Source organism: Giraffa tippelskirchi, chromosome 7 (assembly GCF_054371585.1).
Source record: "Giraffa tippelskirchi isolate mGirTip1 chromosome 7, T2T-mGirTip1v1.2.pri, whole genome shotgun sequence".
Taxonomy (NCBI): Eukaryota; Metazoa; Chordata; class Mammalia; order Artiodactyla; family Giraffidae; genus Giraffa; species Giraffa tippelskirchi.
The window spans coordinates 134,927,312-134,941,755 of NC_137281.1; the positions used below are offsets into that span (position 1 = coordinate 134,927,312).

The window sequence follows — 14,444 nt, forward strand, 5'->3', positions numbered from 1 at the left end:
TGTTCAGTCATGCTCAACTCTTTGTGACCTCTTGAACTACAGCCCACAGGACTCCTCTGTCCATGGGATTTTTCCAGGCAAGGATACTGGAGTGGGTTGCTATTCCTTCTCCAGGGGATCTTTCCAACCCACGGATCAAACCCAGGTCTCCTGCACTGCAGGCAGATTCTTTTCTTACTGAGCTACGAGGAAAGTTCCCCTGTTGTTTGACCTGAGAACAAACTGTGGTGGGGGTGATGAAGATAATGGACTTCCTTCAAAGGCCCCATGCATGCACTGCTGCACTCAGTGCCCATGACTCTGCAGCAGGTCACTGCCAACCCATGCCTCCTCCAGAGACTCCTGGACAGTCACAGGCAAGTCTGAGTCAGTCTCTTGTGGGATCACTGCTCCTTTCTCCTGGGTCCTGGTATGTACAAGGTTTTGTTTGTGTCCTCCAAGAGTCTGTTTCCCCAGTCCTGTGTAATTTCTGTAATCAAATCCCACTGGCCTCCAAAGTCAAATTCCCTGGGGTTTCTCAGTCCCTTTTCCAGATCTCCAGGTTGGGAAATCTGTTGGGAAGTCACTACTCTGTGCCCCAACACTTCATCTGTTGACTTATTGGCCTCTTGTTTGGTTAGCAATATGAGCTTGCACTCAGTAACATAACTTTTACCACCTCTCTGACTAAGATAAATTATCTCCTCTTGTATATTCATGAATATATTTCAACAAGTTGTACTAAGGGGTAAAAATAATCTGTGCTTCTTACTTTTAAATAGAAAATAGAAAGTTTCTTTAAATACTGTTATCTGGACAAGCTTGTTTTCTTTGCTTCAGTAGTGATGAAGTATCTTTGGATTTTCATGCTTAAGAGATTTCTGTGTCCAATCCATGCAAGTTATTATGAAAATATAGTTGTTCAAGAGAGCTTCCCTGGTGGCTCAGATGGTAAAGAATCCACCTGCAATGTGGAAGACCTGGGTTCGATCCCTGGGTTGGGAAGATCCCCTGGAGGAGGACATGGCAGCCGATTCCAGTATTCTTGCCTGGAGAATCCCCATGGACAGAGCCTGATGGGCTACAGTCCATGGGGTCACAAAGAGTTGGACACGGCTGAGCAACTAAGCACACGATTGTTCAAGGAACATCACCTTTAAATAATGAGTCTTCAGGAGGGAGAAAGTAGAGTGAAGACTATTAAAGGTTAAACTTGGTTTCTAGCTCCACATATAAGAAACTTGGAAGTTGCCACTCTACCTTAATAGCAACTAGAAAATCAACAACTCTTATTGGATCTAAAAGAGAAGATTGTGGACATAGTGCAAATTGCTTCCCCCAAGATTGGAGAGACAGACAGGTCATCATAGCTCAAGAGAGTAGAGACTCATGAGCTGAAATTGCCATGGGAACCAGTGCTGGAATAGGAAAACTGGATTTGTAATGGGTTAATTGCTGGGGGCTCAGTTATAGGGGCCACACTATTATGAGATATACTTTTAGGAGCTTGACCATTTCCCCTGCAGTAATTTTCTTGTGATTCTAGCAGGAGAAAGGGGGGGAAAAAAGTCATTTTGAATTATGCTAGGGCACCATGTTATTCCTAGTAAGGCCTGCCTGCAAGGGAAACTAACCAGAACCTAAATAACTGGGTTGCTGCTGCTGCTGCTAAGTTGCTTCAGTCGTGTCCGACTATTTGCGACCCCATGGACTGCAGCCTACCAGGCTCCTTCGTCCATGGGATTTTCCAGGTAAGAGTACTTGAGTGGGGTGCCATTGCCTTCTCCAAATAACTGGGTAAGGTTTAGGTAAGAATTCTGTCAATCTGGGATTGAAGAAAATAAGATAATTGGGAAAAATAATGTATAACACTTTCTTATATAAACAGTTTTCTATATAAACTTTTGATGATTGACTGTAAATAGAGCTTTTTTTCCTTTTTTTTCTTTTGGCATAGGTTTCTACAGATTGGATATATGACCATAGGACTTCTTTTCAAAATAGTTGGCAAGGGCTAGGTTACAACCTGTAACTATGCAACTGTAATGCTAATATGATCAGAGTGGTGTTGACCCCCATGACTTCTTGATCACCCTATTCTAGCCAGCTAAGCAAAAGCAATTCATCAATGAAAATATCCACCAGAGGAAATGCTCCTTTGGGGACTGATCAGACCTCTCTCTGTCTTCACATTACCTCAAGCTTAGTCTGGGGAAAGAACTCCTCCAAGCTGCTTTAGCACCAGTTTGCTGCCACCCAGTCTGGTGTAACTATGTCCATAATTAACACTGGTAGATGTACAGAAATGCAAGAATGCCTTCTTTTCTTCTAAGCCACACAGCCTCATTAAGAAAGTAAAATGTTTGAAAGTTTTCGGCAGGTTTTCTCCTTCTGGGTTGTGGAAGTTCTTTGGCTATTAGAACAGCACTCTGGGTCAGGAAAGTTCAGAGAACTGCTTCAATAATATGACAGCCTCATGCATTTAAAATGGAATTCAATGCCAGCTTCCCTCAGAAGCATTCATTGAAATTCCATGCATGGGCCATTTCTGTAGCTGCTTAACAATGTCTCTCATGTTTGCTGGCTGGTTACAGCTTTCCTCAAGTTCATTAGGATGGACTGGACTTCCCTGGGAGATGTGTAGCCTCCCACAGCTCATTCTACATCTTGTTCTGAGCAGGAGCAGTGGCCGTTGCTGGGCCATCAGGTGCTGCTATGCGCATCCACTGTAAATGTTAATGGTCTAAATGTACCACATAAAGGGCAGGGATTGTGGGAATGGATCAGGAAACAAGACCCAAGTATATTTTGTCTACTTTTAATCTATGTGTTTTTATATTTAAAATGGGTTTCTTTTAAGTGGGTAGAGAAAGGTACTAATTTCAAAAGAGAAAACTTCAAAGCAAGGAATGTTATCAGGTATAAAGAGGAACATTAATGAAAAGGGATAAATTCTCCAAAAAGGCATAGTAATACATAAAGTATATGTGTGATAACAACAGAGCACTAAAATATATGAGGTAAAAACTCTCAGGAATAAGTGAAAACTAGATTAATCCAACACCCTTCTATCAGAAGTAGATCTACCAGGCAGAAAACCAGAAAGGACATAGTTGAGCTCAACAAGACTCTCAACTGGATGTAATGGGTATCTATCAACTACTTCATTCTGATAACAGCAGAAGAAACATTCTTTTCAAGCTTTTGTGGATCATTCACCTAGATAGACCACATTCTGGGCCATAAAACACACCATAACAAATTTTAAGAAGCATACAATGTCTACTCTCAGACTACCATGGAAATAACTAAAAGTTAGCAATGGAAAGATGATTAGAAAAACCTGAAAAATACATGCAAATTAAACATTACACTTCTAAATAACATATGGAGCAAAGTAGAAATCTCAAGAGATATTAGAAAATATGTTGAACTAAATGAAAATACAACTCACCAAAATTTGGGAAACAGTGAAAGGAGTTCTTTGAAAGAAATTTATAGCATTGAATGTATATTTTAGAAAAGAAGAAAAATCTAAAAGAAAATGTTTATACTTTAGGATTCTAGAGCATGATCAGCAAATTCAATGGAAGCAGAAGAAAACAAATAAATAAAAACCAGATAGGAGGTCAATGTCATTGAAAATAAGAAATCAGTAGAGAAAATCAATGAAACTAGAAACCATTTCTTTCAAAAGATTAATAGAAACAACAAATCTCTAGTCAGGAAAATAAAAAAGAAGGGAGAAGATATACATTACTAATACCAGAAATGACAAAGAGGCTATCTCTTCAGATTTCATGAATATTAAAATAAAAAGAATACTGTGAACATTTCTATGCCCACAAATTTGATAACAGATGAAACAGGCAAATTCTTTGAAATTCACAATCTGTTAAACTCATAGAAAAACAAATAGATAGAATGAACCATATGTATTAAATGGAAAGAATAATTAATCACACTCCAAAACAGAAAGCACAGGTCCAAATGAGTTTACTGGTGAATCCTATCAAATAGTTAAGGAATTATCTACAGTCACTTTCAGAAAATAACACTATTTCCAAACTCATTCTATGAGGCAAGCATCACCATAATATCCAAATCAGACAAAGACAATACAAGAAAAATACAAACCAATATCTTTTATGTGTCCTCAGTCACTAGGTCATGTACGACTCTTGGCAAACCCATGGACTGTAGGTCGCCAGGCTCCTCTGTCTATGGAATTTTCCAGGCAAAAATACTGGAGTGGGTGGCCATTTCCTTCTCCCAGTATCTCTTATGAACATAGATATGAAAATCTTCAACAAAATCAAGTATAATAAAATAAAAAAGAATTGTACACCTTGACCAAGTGGGATTTATCCCACATATACAAAGCTGGTTCAACATTTGAAAATCAACCATTATGATCCATTACATCAACAAGCTAAAAAAGAAAAACCACATGATTATATTGGCTCAGATCATGAACTCCTTATTGCCAAATTCAGACTTAAATTGAAGAAAGTAGGGAAAACCACTAGACCATTCAGGTATGACCTAAATCAAATACCTTATGATTATACAGTGGAAGTGACAAATAGATGTAAGGGACTAGATCTGATAGACAGAGTACCTGATGAACTATGGACAGAGGTTCGTGACATTGTACAGGAGACAGGGATCAAGAAAATCCCCATGGAAAAGAAATGCAAAAAAGAAAAATGGCTGTCTGAGGAGGCCTTACAAATAGCTGGGAAAAGAAGAGAAGCAAAAAGCAAAGGAGAAAAGGAAAGATATTCCCATCTGAATGCAGAGTTCCAAAGAATAGCAAGGAGAGATAAGAAAGCCTTCCTCAGCGATCAATACAAAGAAATAGAGGAAAACAACAGAATGGGAAAGACTAGAGATCTCTTTAAGAAAATTAGAGATACCAAGGGAATATTTCATGCAAAGATGGGCTCAATAAAGGACAGAAATGGTATGGACCTAACAGAAGCAGAAGATATTAAGAAGAGGTGGCAAGAATACACAGAAGAACTGTACAAAAAAGATCTTCACGACCCAGATTATCACGATGGTGTGATCACTCACCTAGAGCCAGGCATCCTGGAATGTGAAGTCAAGTGGGCCTTAGAAAGCATCACTATGAACAGAGCTAATGGAGGAGATGGAATTCCAGTTGAGCTATTTCAAATCCTCAAAGGTGATGCTGTGAAAGTGCTGCACTCGATAGGCCAGCAAATCTGGAAAACTCAGCAGTGGCCACAGGACTGGAAAAGGTCAGTTTTTATTCAAATCCCAAAGAAAGGCAGTGCCAAAGAATGCTCAAACTATTGCACAATTGCACTCATCTCACACGCTAGTAAAGTAATGCTCAAAATTCTCCAAGCCAGGCTTCGGCAATACGTGAACCGTGAACTTCCAGATGTTCAAGCTGGTTTTAGAAAAGGCAGAGGAACCAGAGATCAAATTGCCAACATCTGCTGGATTATCGAAAAAGCAAGAGCGTTCCAGAAAAACATCTATTTCTGCTTTATTGACTATGCCATGCCTTTGAATGTGTGGATCACAATAAACTGTGAAAAATTCTGAAAGAGATGGGAATACCAGACAATCTGACCTGTCTCTTGAGAAACCTGTATGCAGGTCAGGAAGCAACAGTTAGAACTGGACATGGAACAACAGACTGGTTCCAAATAGGAAAAGGAGTACGTCAAGGCTGTATATTGTCACCCTGCTTATTTAACTTATATGTAGAGTACATCATGAGAAACGCTGGGCTGGAAGAAACACAAGCTGGAATCAAGATTGCCAGGAGAAATATCAATAACCTCAGATATGCAGATGACACCACCCTTATGGCAGAAAGTGAAGAAGAACTAAAGAGCCTCTTGATGAAAGTGAAAGAGGAGAGTGAAAAAGTTGGCTTAAAGCTCAACGTTCAGAAAACTAAGATCATGGCATCGGGTCTCATCACTTCATGGGAAATAGATGGGGAAACAGTGGAAACAGTGTCAGACTTTATTTTTTTGGGCTCCAGAATCACTGCTGATGGTGACTGCAGCCATGAAATTAAAAGACGCTTACTCCTTGGAAGGAAGGTTATGACCAACCTAGGTAGCATATTTAAAAGCAGAGACATTACTTTGCCAACAAAGATCTGTCTAGTCAAGGCTATGGTTTTTCCAGTGGTCATGTATGGATGTGAGATTTGGACGGTGAAGAAAGCTGAGCACCACACAATTGATGCTTTTGAACTGTGGTATTGGAGAAGACTTTTGAGAGTCCCTTGGACTGCAAGAAGATCCAACCTGTTCATCCTAAAGGAGATCAGTCCTGGGTGTTCATTGGAAGGAGTGATGTTGAATCTGAAACTCCAGTACTTTGGCCACCTCATGCGAAGAGTTGACTCATTGGAAAAGACCCTAATGCTGGGAAGGACTGGGGGCAGGAGGAGAAGGGGATGACAGAGGATGAGATGGCTGGATGGCATCACCGACTCGACGCACATGGGTTTGGGTAGACTCCGGCTGTTGGCAATGGACAGGGAGGCCTGGAGTGCTGCTATTCATGCGGTCGCAAAGAGTCAGACACGACTGAGCAACTGAACTGACTGACTGACTGATGCAGAAAAGTTTTTGACCAAATCTAACAACTTTTCATGGTTAGAACAATCGGTAAACTAGAAACAGAGGATGACTTCCTATGCTTGATAAAGATTTTAAAATTCTATAGCTGACATACTTAAAGGTGAGAAACTGGAAGCTTTCCTCTAAGATTAGGAACAAAGCAATGATATCTCAGTACTCCTTTTTAACATCCAGTATTGGAAGTGTTAGCTAATGCAGTAAGACAAAAAGAGGAAATAAAGTATACTGTTTGGGAAGGAAGAAATAAAACTTTGTTCACAGATGGCATGACTTTCTATGTAGAAAATATGGAAGAATTGACAAAAATCCTCCAGAACAAATAATTAATTATAGCAAGGTTGTGAGATATAAGGTCAATATTTAAATATCAGTTTCTTTCCTATATATCAGCAATGAACAAGTACAATTTGAATTGAAAACATTACCATTTACATTAACTTCCCCCAAAATTAAATAATTAGGTACAAGTCTGACAAAATATTTATAGATTTATGTAAGGAAAACTACAAAACTCTGAAAGAAATCAAAGAAGAACTAAATAAATGGAGAGTCAATGTTCATGAATTTAAAGTCTGATTATTGTGAAAAGTCAGTTTTTCTCAACTTGATCTATAGATTTAATGCAATCCCAATCAAAATTCCAGCAAGTTATTTTATACATATCAACACACTGATTCTGAAGTTTATATAGTAAAGAATGTCAAAAGAGAAAAATAAAGTTGAAGGACTGACAGTACCCAACCTCAAGAGTTACTATAAACCTACAGTAATCAAGACATTGTGATACTGCTAAAAAGAATAGATAAACAGATCAATGAAACAGAATAGAGATCCCAGAAGTAGACTCTCATAAATACAGTCAATTTATCTTTGACAAAGGAGCAAGGGCAAGGCAATGGGGGAAAGACAGTCCTTTCAACAAATGGTGCTGGAACATTTGGACATATTATGCAAAAGAAAAAAAAAAAAAGGAATCCCGAAATGGACTGTAAACCCTTCAAAAATGCTAACTCAAAATGGATTACAGACAAATATGAAACACAAAAGAAAAAACTCATAGAAAACAACCTATGAGAAAACCTGGATGACCTTTTGATATTGTGATGATTTTTTAGACACAACATCAAAGGTATGATCCATGAGAGATAGAATTGTGATGAGATAGACTTTACTAAAATAAAAACACTCTCTTTTGCAAAATACACTGTCAAGAGAATTAAACAAAAGTCACAGATTGGGGAAAACATTTGCAAAAGACAAATTTGACCAAAATGGTCTTATTTAAAATATGAACAAGATAAGAGGAAATGCTGAATTTACTACTTCTCATGAACACAACAAGAATATACCAACGTGTGGAACAAACCTTCTCAATGACAATCAGTTGAAGACTGAAAGACTCATATACAACCAAGGCTATAAGAAAGATCCACACAGATTAGTTTAGGAAGAGAAGCAATCAAGTTGGGACCTGTGTCTCTGAGGTGGGACTCAGAAGAAAAGCGAGATTACGTGGGTGGAGATCCTCCCTGGGGAGTGAACAGTTTGAGACACTTACTGGGCATCCCAGACCTGGGTCAGACCCAGGGAAGATAAGCCCCCTTGACTGGTTCAACGGCCAGTGGGACTAACAGGAGAACTGTGGAGAGCCTGCACTCCACTCCTGAGGAGCTTACACATGCTTGTCTGTTCCTGAGTCAGGGCAGAGAGGGTTGATGGTCATCTGTTTGTTCAGTTTTGAAGGACTGTACCAGTGTGCACTCTAGCCTGAGCTGAGCAAATGCTCCAGCCTCACTTATTTCATGACATAGCTCCACACTGGCGTGAGGGCTGCTATGGCCAAGGAGAGAATTCACTGTGAGACATACAGGTGGCTCAGATCCAATGTGCTTCTGAGCAGTGTGGGAGCAGCCATCATTGACACCTAAATTTAGTCAGCACATCAGAAGCAGACCAAATCTGTATCTACATCTGGACTGCCAAAGACTTTGCCCTGTCCTACACCAAGAGCACACACAAGTACCCCGTACCCTTTGGAGAGGCAACAAACCAGGGCAAGGGAACACAGTTCTAGTGGAGCATTCAGCTGTAGGACAAAAGAGGCCTGAAGACCTGAAGCAGCATCTGATCAGGACATTGGTAACCATTACTATTACTTACACAGGCAACACATCAGGAGCAATCTATTCTCTGACCCTGGGCAAACCACTACAGCTCATTCCCTAAACCATGCAGAATTTCCACACCAGCCCCTTTTGCTCAAGCATTGCTACCCTCTGGGGCAAAGGTGTCAGTGTTGGAAGGGGAGAGAGAATTACACTTAAAATGAATGGAGCCAGCCCAAACTTGATCCTCAGGGCTTTTGCTCCTATTTGGTACATTACTCCATTCCTAAAAGGGCAGTGATGGCCACTGAGCCAGTGAGCCTGGCTCAAACGTGGATCCTTGCCTAGCCACTATGTCTCCTACGAAGATCATAACTGCCAGCATGCCCTGGAGAAAGAGATGATTTGTGTCCATGTCAAATACAGCTCTCCTACCAAAGCCAGTGGGCATATGCAGACCATGTGGATGCTTCTACTTAAGGACACCCCTTTAAGACCACAGAAGGTAAGAGTTTCATCTAACTTCATAGAAACAGAGAAAGTTAAAGAAAATGAGAAGACAGATGAATTTGTCTCAACTGAAAGAGCAAGAAAAAAACCATAGGGAAAAAAATCTAATGAAAAAGAAACAATTTACCAGTTAAAGAATTCAAAACATTAGTACTAAGAATGTTAACTAGGGATAAGAATTGATGAGCACAGTGAGAATTTTTTAAAGGAAATGAAAAATATATTTTAAAAATGAGTCAGAAATGAAGGCTACAATCGGTGGAATGAAAAACATACTAGAATGAATTAACAGCAGACTAGGTGATACAGAAGAATGCACAAGTGATCTGGAAGACAGAATAATGGAAATTGCCCAATCAGAAGAACAGAAGGAAAAATTAGAAAAAATGAGAACAGCTTAAGGGATTTCTGGGACAACATCAAGCATACTAGCATCCATATTATAGGGGTCCCAGCAGAAACACACAGAGAGAAGCAGGTATGTATTAAATAGAAAATGTATTTGGTAAAATTTTGGCTGAAAACTTCACAAACCTGAAGGAAACAGATATACAGCCACATGAAATACAGAGGATACTAAACAAGGCAAAATACAACAGACACACAATAAAACATACCATAGTTAAAATGGCAAAAGGGAAAGAGAGACTTCTAAAGGTAAAAAGAAAAACAGTTATATACAAGGAAATCCCAATAAAACTAGCAGCTGATTTTTCTGCCAAAGCTTTTCAGGCCAGAAGGGAGTGGTGTGATATATTCAAAGTGATAAATGGGAAAAACCTACAACTCAGGATACTCTACCCAGCAAGATTGTAATTTAGAATTGAAGGAGAACTAAAGAATTTCTCAGACAAGTAAAAAGTAAAGAGTTCATCAATACTAAATGAACCTTAAAAAAATGTTAAACAGTGTTTTCTAAGTGTAAAATAAAAGGCTATAACAAGAAATAAGACTCTAAAAGAAAGAATTGCCTCAAAAATAATAAAATATCTAGGAATAAACTTAGCCAAGGAGATGAAAGACCTACACTCTGAAAAATATAAGATGCTGATGAAGGAAACTGAAGATGATACAAAGACATGGAAAGATATTCCGTGCTTTTGGAATGGAAGAATTAACATTGTTAAAATATGCATACTGCCCAAAGCAAGTTACTGACTTAATGTATTCCCTATTAAAATACCCATGACATTTTTCACAGAACTAGAACAAATAACCATGAAATCTATATGGAACCACAAAAGACCTTGAATAACCAAAGTAACCTTGAGAAAAAAAAAAAATTGGAGGTACCAAGCTTCCTGACTTCAGACTATACTACAGAACCACAGCAATCAAAACAATATGGTACTGACACAGAAAGACCAGTGGAATAGAATAGAGAGCCCAGAAACAAATACACACACTGTGGTCAATTAATCTATGACAAAGAAGGCAAAAATAACCAGTGGAGGAAGACAGTCTCTTCAATAAGTGGTTCTGGGAAAACTGGATAGCTACATGTAAACGAATGAAAGGATAACATTTTCTAACACCATACTCAAAAATAAACTCAAAATGGATTAAAGACCCAAATGTCAGACCTCAAACCATAAAACTCCTAGAAGTGAACTCTGACATAAACTAGCACATATATATACACACACATATATATAGACATATGTACATATATATATATATATTTTGATCTGCTTCCTAAGGAAAAAGAAACAAATGGGACTTAATTAAATTTAAAACCTCTTGCACAGTAAAGGAAACCATCAACAAAACAGAAAGACAGACAACTTACTGAACAGGAGAAAATATTTGCAAATTATAGAACAGTAATTTCATAAAGAATGAAATTCTGCCATGTGCAACAATGTGGATGAATATAGAATGTATTATACATAGTATGGCAACCCACTCCAGTATTCTTGCCTGGAGAATCCCAGGGACAGAGGAGCCTGGTGGGCTGCCGTCTATGGGGTCGCACAGAGTCGGACACGACTGAAGCAACTTAGCATACATACATAGGGAAATAAGTCAGAGAAAGACAAATGCTCATCACTTACATATCAAATTAACCAATAAAATGAATATATACAGCAAAACAGAGAGACTCACATAGAAAATAAACTGGTGCTTACCAGTGGGGACAGGGAAGCAGAGAAGGGCAAGATAGGGGTAGGTGATTAAGCGATAGCAACTACTATTTTTTTTAAATAGATAAGCAACAAGATATATTGTACAGTGCAGTGAAATATAACCATTATTTTGTAAGTACTTTAAATGGAGTGTAACATATAAAGATATTGAATCACTATGTTGTACACTTGAAACTAACATAATATTATAAATCATACATACTTCAATAGAAAAGAAAAACTAAGATCAGAATTTTATGTAAAATGTCCAAAATTTTAAATGTTGACCACTAGTTCAAAAGTTGTTACATACTATATAAGTAAAACAAATCACATCTTCTGTCATGATATAGTTTGTAAGTTTCTCTTAAGTTCAAAATATAATCAAAAGATATTTAAATATATTTGAGGTTACATCTCTTGTCTATGAGTGAGGAACTGGACTAAATGAGTCATAAAAGTCAAACTTTCCATTTTATTGCTTCTTTTAGGATTTCAGGATTTTCTTGTGCATATGGGCAACATAAGAGTTTTACCATTTCCTTAAATAGATCTTACTCAGGTATTACGAGGGTGTAAGCTTGGTATTATTTTATTTGTTTTAATCATTTATTTTTAAAATAAAGTTTGGAAACATTTGGCCAGGGGCTTCTCTGTATATTCATGGAATGTTGAACATAATTAAGAAACAATCTTAAGTAGCAGCCTGAAGAGAAAAAACATAATTGGTTTGAGACTTAGAGGAGACAAAGAAGAGCAAGAAGGAGAACTAGGAAAGAAGAAAACAGATCAAGATGAAGCAACCCTACTGGGCAAAAAGAGAAATTATTCAAGTGCCGAGATTTGAAAAAACTGGTGTATAAAATAAGGATATCATTCCCTGGGGGGTCATAGATGAGAAGGAAGACTAAGTCATGGAAAATCAAGCTGCTAAATTATAAAACTCCCATGATGAGACCATTATCACTTTTATGTAATATACATTAATTGTATTAAATCTGGTGGTTGCTTTAAAATGTAAATAGTAAAGAAAATGGCTTTTTTTTTTTAATCAGTGAGAATCAAAATATTCAAACTCTGCCAGTTTGTTGATCTGCTAGCTTAACATTAGTAGGTTGGTGTTGTCGAAACATAAATCTGTGTAATGGAACCCCGAAACAATGAAATCATGATACATTTGGACAATGTCAACCTATTGTGAAACGGAGATAAATTACAATGAAATAAACTTGTATCAAATGGTGTTTATATAATAGTAATTTTCATGCTTACTAGGTTATGCGATGCCAAAGAGGTACATACAGTATTGTGTGATGGAGGGTGAGGATGTGGTGAAAAGGCTTCTTCCCAGGCTGGATAAATAGAGAGCAGAGAGTTTTGATGAAATTTGGGGTTAAACCAAGAAAAAACTGGAAGGATAGTTGATCAAGTCACTAGAATGATGCTGTATATAAGATGAGACAGAAAGATCAAAAGGACAATGGGGAGGGGGCAGATGTTAAAGAACAGTGGACAGGCACGATGAAGAGGGAAGAAAATGCATGATGGAAAATTGACCAGAATATACAATGAGAACAAGTAGAGCCAGAGTGATAGAGGAAGACATTCAGTTTCTATATTTAGGAAACATCAGTGTTTTTTTGTTGATCTTATGACTGAGAAAAATTTTGAACAGATGTCAAAATTGTAAACCAAACTTTGCTGTGCACTCAGGATGTACAAAATTGCAAAGATTGTGCTAGCAACCTAATAATGAAGAAAATCTGCAAGAGCTATAAAGAATCATGTTTCTTTAAGCTCATCAAGGAGCTGACATCACAAGGTAATCAACAATCCTGAAATCCTAAAGTGGAGAAACCCTTCCAAGAAGAAAACTGGACCCGAGAACTGCCTCATCTGTGACCAAGTACAAGAGGAGGAGACACTTCACAAAGGTATGTCTGCTATCACATGCAAGTTCCTTCTCAGAAAAATGTGTGCTCAGAATAATGACTAGTGTCAAGAATACTGGAGCAGGTTGCCATTTCGTACTCCAGGGGATCTTCCGAACCCAGGGGTTGAAACCACTGCTCTTGTGTCTCCTGAACTGGCAGGTGGATTCTTTACCACTGCGCCACCTGGAATGCCCAATGTCAAGTCAGGAGATAGTAAAAAATACTATAGTTAGTATTGCCTGTAGTGATCACTGGCTACAGAGAAGGGCGAGGAGGCACAAAGTCTTGTTTTGCATATCTGTGAAGAAAAAGCCTTATGCAGCTGAAGGAGTGGCAGCAAGGCTAGTCACATACAGAACACACAAGAAAAGACATGTTGCAGCTGAATATGGGCAAAAAGTTAGCCCTTTACTCCGTGAGGAGGTAAGAAACCATTATGGGTCTAAAATCAGGTAGGAAATATCATTCAGAAATCTCCTGATACAATGGAAAGGACAAGTAACTCCCAAGCAAGACCAATGGTGGATAGAAGGCAGAGTTTTGGTGAATTCAGTTTGCTAGAATTTCTTAGAGTTTTGATGACTATGTTCATGAGGAATATTGGTTTCTAATTATTTTCTTACGATGTGTTTGCCTGGCTTTGATGTTAGGGTAATACTGCATGCATGCATACATGCTAATTCACTTCAGTCACGTCTGACTCTGTCCATGGGATTCTCCAGACAAGAATACTGGAGTGGGTTGCCATGCCTTCCCCCAGGGGATCTTCCTGACCTAGGCATCGAACCCGTGTATCTTATGTCTCCTGCATTGGCAGGTGGGTTCTTTACCATTATTGCCCTTCTATTAATTGTGAAGTACTATATTGTCCTCTATTTTTGGACAAGTATGTAGATTAATATTATTTCTTTTTAAAAATCATGTTCAGACTATTAGCTCTATAAGTTGCTAAGAGAAGTGTTGAAGTCCAACTATAACTGTAGAAATTTTAATTTCCATTTCAGCTATATCAGTTTTTGCCTTATATATTCGAATGATTTCTTGTTATATGCATACATATTTAGCATAGTTGTTTTAATAAACTGATCTGTTTTCATTATTATGTAATGTGTTCCCTGGTGGCTCAGATGTTAAAAGCGTCTGCCTACAATG

General features: G+C 38.2%; 1 long non-coding RNA gene across 1 annotated transcript in view; it reads left to right on the plus strand.

The window, feature by feature from the left end:
• Positions 1–14,444, plus strand: part of LOC145513442 (uncharacterized) — a 185,999-nt gene that overhangs the window by 95,319 nt on the left and 76,236 nt on the right. The window contains exon 2 of the long non-coding RNA XR_014059398.1: positions 13,156–13,292. This is a non-coding gene — a long non-coding RNA (uncharacterized LOC145513442). The remainder of the gene's footprint in view (positions 1–13,155; positions 13,293–14,444) is intronic.